The following is an 8,307-nucleotide window of genomic DNA, read 5'->3' as shown; positions in this document are numbered from 1 at the left end:
GTGATAAATTTTAAAAGTGTATTGGCTGTTATTTCTGTGTGTAACTATCTATAGCCCTAGTGGGAAGTCTTAAACCTGGAGGATTTGAGCAAGTTAGCTTGACTTTGTTTATCTCAATGCTTCAAGCATGAGAGACACTCTAAGTGAGAGTGGTCTTCGTTTGACTGTAAATGATAGGAAGATCCATGTTCAAGTCTTGGTGCTTAGCTTGAAAGGCAAATTTCTCAATGTTTAAAGCTAGTAGAACTTGGATTGTGTTCCAAGAAAACTCGGGTTAGGGTTATCTTTCTTAACTGTTTGTCTCATGGTGTTTTTTTTGGAACTGCATATATGTTGTTTGATTTTAACTTAGATATTTAATCTCTAATAACAACTAAGCCATCTTCGATCTGGACGTGGCATCCCATTGCACTAAGGTGTGTGGACCAGGATAAGCTCTTGTGTCTTGTTTTCTTTCCTTTGCTCTTTTTACAATTCTTTATCTTGATCAAGAACTGACTTGTTCTGATTGGATCTTGAGCTTAACTGTAATCTTTTAACATTTATTTCTGATATGTGGAATTGACAACTTAAATTGAATAAATAAAGCTCCTATGATATTTTGGGTTAGATCAATACTGCACTTAAAAACCAATTTTGGTGTTTAAATCAGTCATATCTTAGTAAAGTGACTTGTTCAAGTTAACCGTGTGCTACATCTTGAGAACTATCATTACCATCTGTTTTGTTCAAGCAATTGAAGTGATTTGAGGTAATTGATAAATTGGTGCAGATATTCTTTGTTTTTACAAGAAATTAGGATTTACACTATTCGTGAGCATTATGTGCTAGCTTGTTATATCAGTTGTAAATTTGTCAATATTAATTAGTAGTTAGTTTGAGTAAGATAACTTTTTTGGTTGGTTGTTTGTTATCTACTGTTTAAGTCCTCATATAAAAGTTTTGTAACAAAATCAGTAATTTTGTCCTAATATTATATTCAAATCATTATTATGGTGCACTAGAGTAATTTAGTGCAGAATCTATCATTTGCATTGAAATCAATTTGTTGTTTTAATCAAATGTACCTGAAGAATTTTGTTGCATCACTATTGGCTTGTTACTGAAAGTTTGACCTCATTGTTGTTCTGCTTCAATGAATAAAGCTTTGATTTCAGATTTATATAGCATAAGCATCTTCTCAACAGTTGTCCAAAAACTTAATATATCTAAGTAAAACTCAAGTATTTAATTCAGTAGATTCTGAGAAGTATGCTTTAAGATTCAAGACTAGTCTGTCTGTTTTGCATAAAGCAATACTTTTAAATCTCTAAATACTGCCATTTATACCAAACTAATTCTAGGTGATATTTATGTATATTTTGCCTCACTTACTACCCATATAATCTGGTTTGTGATCTTTGTGAACTTGAATAATCAACTTTATTAAGATTTACCCGAGTAGATTAAATTAGTTTACTCGAATAACCACTAGCTTGTGGCTTAAGCAATTTGAATTGAATTGACTCCACTGACCTTGGGTCAAAAGTTGGATTTTTTGTGAACTAGAAATTGATTAGGATCTTAAATTGAAAAACCATTATTGAATAGTGTGAGATTTGTTATATTGCTTATGTCATACAGTGGAGTACTTGAATAAGGTAAACTAAGTACCCAAGTAACTCTTCTTTAATCTAGATAATATTACCACTGTTATTCCGTGAAATTAAACCTCACTTTGTAATCACTCTCATTTCTTGTCTGAAGATATAACTCTGAAGTGATTTACCAATCAGCATTACTTGGACAAAGTCCTTTGTGTAATATTACTAAGTTTTTCATAACACTATGTTACAAACGGTTTGTTTCAATCTTCTTGGTACTTCATCTGCGCATTCTGTGACAGAAGAGTAAAGGAAAAATTTTGTTTTTATTCTCGACCTTTATTGCATAATGGGGACCTAAACGTGCAAACGTTAATACAAATGAATTGTTTGATTGAATTATAAGTTTAACCTTGCATATTTGGTGAAGGATGTTCATCGTGTAGAGTTGGTGTGTATTAGCACTCTTTTAAGTTCAACATTCTTAAACCAAAGCTTAACAATCCACATCAAAAAGTTTTGAAAAGTACAAGAACACTTATTCAACCCCCTCTAGGTGTTCGTTTCGCATTCGAGTCAAGTAGCCACTTGCCCAAGAGCAAAGGGGTTGAGTAAGCAAATGAATGCTCTGATTGCTCTCAGAATAAAGGTGGATAAGGTGGGGTTCAGAAATCTTGCTTGCAATGGGACTTGTATAAAACATTGCCTTTGTTTTGTATCCATTTCTCCACTGACATAGCTGAATATATATGATAAGGAGATTCTTTTAATCTATACAATGAGAATAAAACATAAAAATTCTATGTAATTCATGATGTTGAAGAATCTAAGGAATAAATATGAGAACAAAATCCAACCTTTGGGGCCTTTTGAGGAGGAGTTGCAATCTAACGGTTCAATTACCGTTTGAATTTCACTCACGTCTACACATGGATATTATTCATTAGGTTGAGATGAGCAATGAAAGACATATGGAAGATGGAAGTGGAAATTTTGTGGAACAAAAAACTTCTATGACTTCCATAGAGGGATTTAGACCAGCTTCATTAGATATCCTCAATTGGGTGTAGATGAACATGACCATACCAAAATCTCCTGTATCAACTATAAAAAGGCTTCTCTTGAATCCAAAATATGACCGGTCATTTAGCAAGAAAGAGCTGAGACAAGCTGAGGAAAATATAAGCATGGCCTTTGTTGAATATCATAGATACAAGAGGAAATGATAGTAATCCTTGTTATATTAAACTACACAACATTGGTGCTATTATATAGCAAACCAATTGAAGAATACAAAGAGACACACTCAATGTGGGACTTCTACACTATTAACACTAACACTCTTAACACTCCCCCTCAAGCTGTAGCATATAGATCATATGCTACAAGCTTGATACATAAATAATACTCCCATTAGGAACCAAAAACAACAATGCTACATCAACGAAATGAAATGACTAAGTACAACAAATCAACTGGAATGACCATCAGTCTGAAGAGCAGATAAAGAGACAGTGCTGGAATGGACATCAGAGCATGGATGGTGCCGGAATTATCATCAGCAAAGACAACTGAGCTGACCAGGACATCAGCATCAAGATCCCTCTCAGACATTTCATTTAACAGTTGGTGAGCAGCCGTGGTTTACCCTTGACTATGCTACAAGCTTATTACAAGAAAGACCAAGTAACATAACATCAAAATAAATCTCCTAAATGAGAAACCAAAAATCAACAATGTGCTAAAAATGGCGTCGAAATGAACATCAACATGGAAGATGCCGGAATGATCATCGGCAAAGACAATTGTGCTGGAATGACCATCAGCAACATGGAAGGTGCTCCCCCTCAAGAGGAACTTCTAAACAGTGCCGGAATTATCATCGGCAAAGACAATTGTGCTGGAATGACCATCAGCAACATGGACAGTGCTCCCCCTCAAGAGGAACTTTTAAACAGTGCCGGAATTATCATCGGCAAAGACAATTGTGCTGGAATGACCATCAGCAACATGGACAGTGCTCCCCCTCAAGAGGAACTTCTAAGCAGTGCCGGAATTATCATCGGCAAAGACAATTGTGCTGGAATGACCATCAGCAACATGGACAGTGATCCCCGTCAAGAGGAACTTTGGTGTCAGAATTAACATCAGCGGAGACAGCATCAGCAACTTGGACAGTGCTCCCCCTCAAGATGGATGATGAATAGTATAAATACTCCATCTTGGGAAGAAAGAAGATTAAAGAAAAACAAAGCTTCGCGGAATCGGAAAAGTCGTCGGAGACGGCGGTGGGTCGTCGGAGACGGTGGTGGATCGCCGAAAAAGTCGCCGGAAAGTCATCGGAAAAGTCACCGGGAAAAGTCGTCAGAGACGGCTGTCAACGGTGGACGACGCGGTCAACGGTGGTCAGTCAACGACAACGGTGGTCAACCCAACAACTTCCCAAGTATCATTCTTTTCTGATGTGACAGATCAGTCTAAGCTGCAGTCACAGAGCATACTAAGAAAAACCCGAAAAAAGAAATAGCAACGGTAATCCCTCAAGGAGGGTGATATCTCTCTATAACCATATTGAAATTATGGAAAATAGAACTAAGTTAAACGGATTAAGATTCCTCTTGTTAGGCTCTAGATACCATGTTGAATATCATAGATACTAGAGGAAATGATAGTAATCCTTGTTATATTAAACTACACAACATTGGTGCTATTATATAGCAAACCAATTGAAGAATACAAAGAGACACACTCAATGTGAGACTTCTACACTATTAACACTAACACTCTTAACAGCCTTGAAGGAATTTTATCGTAAGCTTCAACTTAAAAAATGCTACAGGTGACATGACTTCCGCCTGTCCCTCTTAACTTAATAGTGATGAGAGATTGATTATCTTTTACAAGGCTAATCATTATGCTTGATTGGTATGCAGCTTCTTAAACTGGTTGGCATTCTCAAAAATTATGAAGATGTATGACATGGTCTCCTATATGATTTGAAGGATAATCTTTGTTTGCAATATTTTGAGTTCGATTTTGTCTGACTTATAACGTTGCAGGGCAGTTAAAGGAAAGCATATAAGGTTGCTTAAAGATGGTTGACTGTTCTTATGTTGGCAGCTCAGATGAGGTTGTACCTTAAATTCATATTCTCTTATATTCTTTCTGTTAATCAATTATATTCCAAACCCAAAATGCTGCCTGCTCCATCATTTATTGTAGAAGTTAATAGGCTTATGGAAGGTTGGAGCATGCCTTCATTAAGCACTTTGCAAATGGCAGTCACAGAAAAAGAATAAACACATTGAGACCAACTGCTAAGAGGAAGCGAAATAGAATGACATTCTTATTGGGTAAGGGCACCAAGAAGTGGTTGATTTTTAAATAATGGAAGCAAATCTTGAGGTGCATTTGTACTATGGTGAACGTTGAATAATAACCAAGGAGCAGTGCAGACAAAAAGTAAAATGGATATATAGTAATATCTACTTATTTCTGTCCATGTTATGATACTCTTTCCACTAGCTCTCGTGTTTGCAATCCTTGATTCGTTTATGCTCACTAAAATTTCAATTCCCTTAATCTATGTCAGCACTATGCTTAGAAAGAACAGACCATGTTCAGTTTAATTTGTCACTAGCACTTGACTATTTCATAAGTCAGGGTTGTTTACTGGCTGCTCAGCTGCCCTCATTCTTGCACTTATTGTACTCATACACGCACAAGAAATATTTTATATAGCGAGGGTCATCCTTTTGCTTATCTCATGTACTCTGCGAATATATACTTTTGGAAGCATTTGACAATCAACTACCTGTTTATATTTGGCCTCTTAGCTCTGCCTTGCAGTACTCTCATTGGATGCAGTCCAATGAGATAGGAACTTAGTTTGCAAATTAAATAAAACTCTATGGCCTCAAGCTGGTAATAAGGTATGAGTGGTACTATGTAGATGATATAATATTGTTTTTTTATATTATATCTTATGCAATTTAATCTGAAATTTGGCAATGTAACCATTTTTAGATAATATGAATCTTTAGTGCATCTCTAGATAATCACCAAACATATAAGAACCGTGCACTCGAACAGTAAGCAACATGAAATTCATATTAATTAAGTCTTATAGATTGTATCCATCTGTCTTGCACATGAAAATCAATAGGTCCACCACCCCTGATCTTATATGGGAGGGAATATGATACAACACCTCTCCTAAGCTTTAAGTGTATCCTAAGCAGCATTTCAAGTAACTACAATCCCTCAACTTCCATTATGCTAAGTCAGCTGCAAATTCATTAGTGATGGGAAGTTTGTTATGGAAAATGGTTAGAGCAATGGATTGAAAAGGGGGAAGCAAGAAAGAGGAGTGGCATCTTGGGAATTTGGGACTTAGGCTCTTGGGAGAGATCAGAAGCTCTCTAACTCTTCTGAATCCATCTTCATCTTATTTATTTTCTGTTTCAGTACTTTGTTGTTAATTCTGTCCCCTTGTAATCTTTCATATCTTTTGTAACTCTTAAGGATTGTTTCGGAGTTGTTTTTGATTGAAATAAGAATTCCAATTGCTGTTGTTTCCTTTAATATATATTGGAGTATTGGCTTTGGTTTGTAACAGAACTTTAGAATATAGTATCTCTTTGTTACTTTCTTTTGTATCTCAGTATTATTAGTTAATATATCTTTAGTAGTGAGGTGAGCTTTTTGTTTAATTAGTTAATATTATTGATGTTTTTATTTTATTGCCTTCTTTATTGGACCATGGACATATGCTAATGAATCTCTGCCTCAGATTCTGCTTTTTATAACATTTTGTCCCTTCAACCTCATATATAAATCCTGCCGCTTCTTCCTTATTCAAGGTGCATTTCATTTTGTTTGTGCTCCTCTTTACAAGGTAATGAAAGAGTTCCGAGCAGACACGTGTCTGGGTTATGCTCAAAACTTTACTAAAGATAATGATCGTCATTGTAAATGTTTTCAGGTCAACCTCCCATATAATTATCTCATATTTGTTTGAAGCTGAATTTGCATTACTTTTGCTTAAGCTTGCATCTACTTTTACCTCTATTCTCCTTCTAGCAATTCACAATCCTGTAATAGAACAAGCAAAAGCTCTTTTTGTTCTGATTATCATATTTTGATTCTCTACTAAATTAGTGATAGGTGATGGGTATGAGAAAAAGGGAAAATACACTCTATAAAAATAAAAGGGATAGATAAGAATTCATCACAATTGAGATTAAAGGCTAAGCCACCCTCCCAACTGATAAAGAACTCACTTGCCTCACCACTAACCTAAGGTTAGATAAAGATAACAAGATTCACAACAAGTTTGAGAACTTGCAACACTCAATTTTTCATTTATCGAATTTGTATTTTGTATTACAAAATATCCACTGCTTATAGAATAACTGAAAGCATGAGAATGCAAAGAGACATATAACTCCAAGAGTTGTGCTGCTTAGGAAATAAAAATAACTAAATCCAACTCTCCTTGTAAAGATCACCGGAATGCAGTGATTTGTATCCTCAGGTACATCAAGACTGTTCTAGGTAAAGGTCTCCTCTATGAAAACAAAGGTTATATCAGAGTTGTGGGATACTTAGATGCTGATTGGGCACGTTCCCTCGTTGATAGAAGATCCACCTCTGGGTATTGTATATTTGTTGGAGATAACTTAGTTTCATGGAGAAGCAAGAAGCAAAATGAAATTTTCAGATCAAGTGCTGAAGCAGAATATCGCTCTATGGCCACATCTACTTGTAAACTCATATGGTTGAAACAACTACTGAAGGAACTCAAGTTTGGAGACACTGGCCCAACATCTCTCATTTGCGATAATCAAGCTGCTTTGCATATTGCGAAAATCCTCTCAGGAGATATAGTTACTAATTTTGTCAACTCAAGTGATCAACTAGCTGATGTATTTACTAAGTCTTTGAGAGGACCTAGGATCTATCACATATGTAACAAGTTTGGTGCATATGATTTATATGCTCGAACTTGAGGGGGAGTGTTGTAAATAGTAGGTAGTTTATAAGTCCCACATCATGTATATATCGTTGTATCTCTCATTTCGTTTGTCATATGATGGAACTTCCTATGTGTAATTGACACAAGGATTACAATAAATACCTCTTGAGTCTTGATATTTAACTAAGTTTAATTCAAGCAGATAATTGAATCAGTGCCTAGCCATGACAATGTATTATTCCAGAGCAGATTCAAGACATTAGTCAAGAAAATGTTAAATTCAAGAGTTTAAATCGCAGAAATACAATTTAGTCAAGAAGGTACGTCAGCATAAGGTTTGACATTTACACAAAATATTGAGTATAAGCTTGAATACATAAAATAAATTGTTGGTTTCCTTTAATAAGTCAGCATATACTTATGTCTGACAGGTAGTAGTAGTAAATAAGTGCGGGCCTTACAGTCATCCCGAAGATTAAATCCACTCAAGTAGCAGTAAGGGTATTGTTTACATAAGTTTGACAGACGGAAACTAGCCAGGATTTTCTCAAAGTAATACAACCGGTTTTTATTATTCAATATTAGGACAACACAGCAGTTATACTGCAAGAATGAGACAAATTAGTCAAAGTTTTATTTGTAACTCGATCAGATTTCAAGTGGTGCAAGTCAACCACAATTAAAAAAAAAGAATTCGTTATTAGTAAGGTTTGATGTATTCGGTAGAATCAAATTTTATTTACTAAG

At 35.4% G+C, this 8,307-nt stretch overlaps 1 pseudogene; it reads left to right on the top strand.

The window, feature by feature from the left end:
- The first annotated feature begins 2,139 nt into the window (after positions 1-2,139).
- On the top strand, positions 2,140-8,008 carry LOC133316337 (phosphate transporter PHO1 homolog 9-like; annotated as a pseudogene).
- Positions 8,009-8,307: the final 299 nt, after the last annotated feature.

The sequence above is a fragment of the Gastrolobium bilobum genome, unplaced genomic scaffold (assembly GCF_033153095.1).
Source record: "Gastrolobium bilobum isolate Gb01-03AN ecotype WA unplaced genomic scaffold, APGP_CSIRO_Gbil_v1 utg44919, whole genome shotgun sequence".
NCBI classification, from domain to species: domain Eukaryota; kingdom Viridiplantae; phylum Streptophyta; class Magnoliopsida; order Fabales; family Fabaceae; genus Gastrolobium; species Gastrolobium bilobum.
Note: the sequence above shows the minus strand (reverse complement) of the source record. Positions and strands in the feature narration are given on the sequence as shown.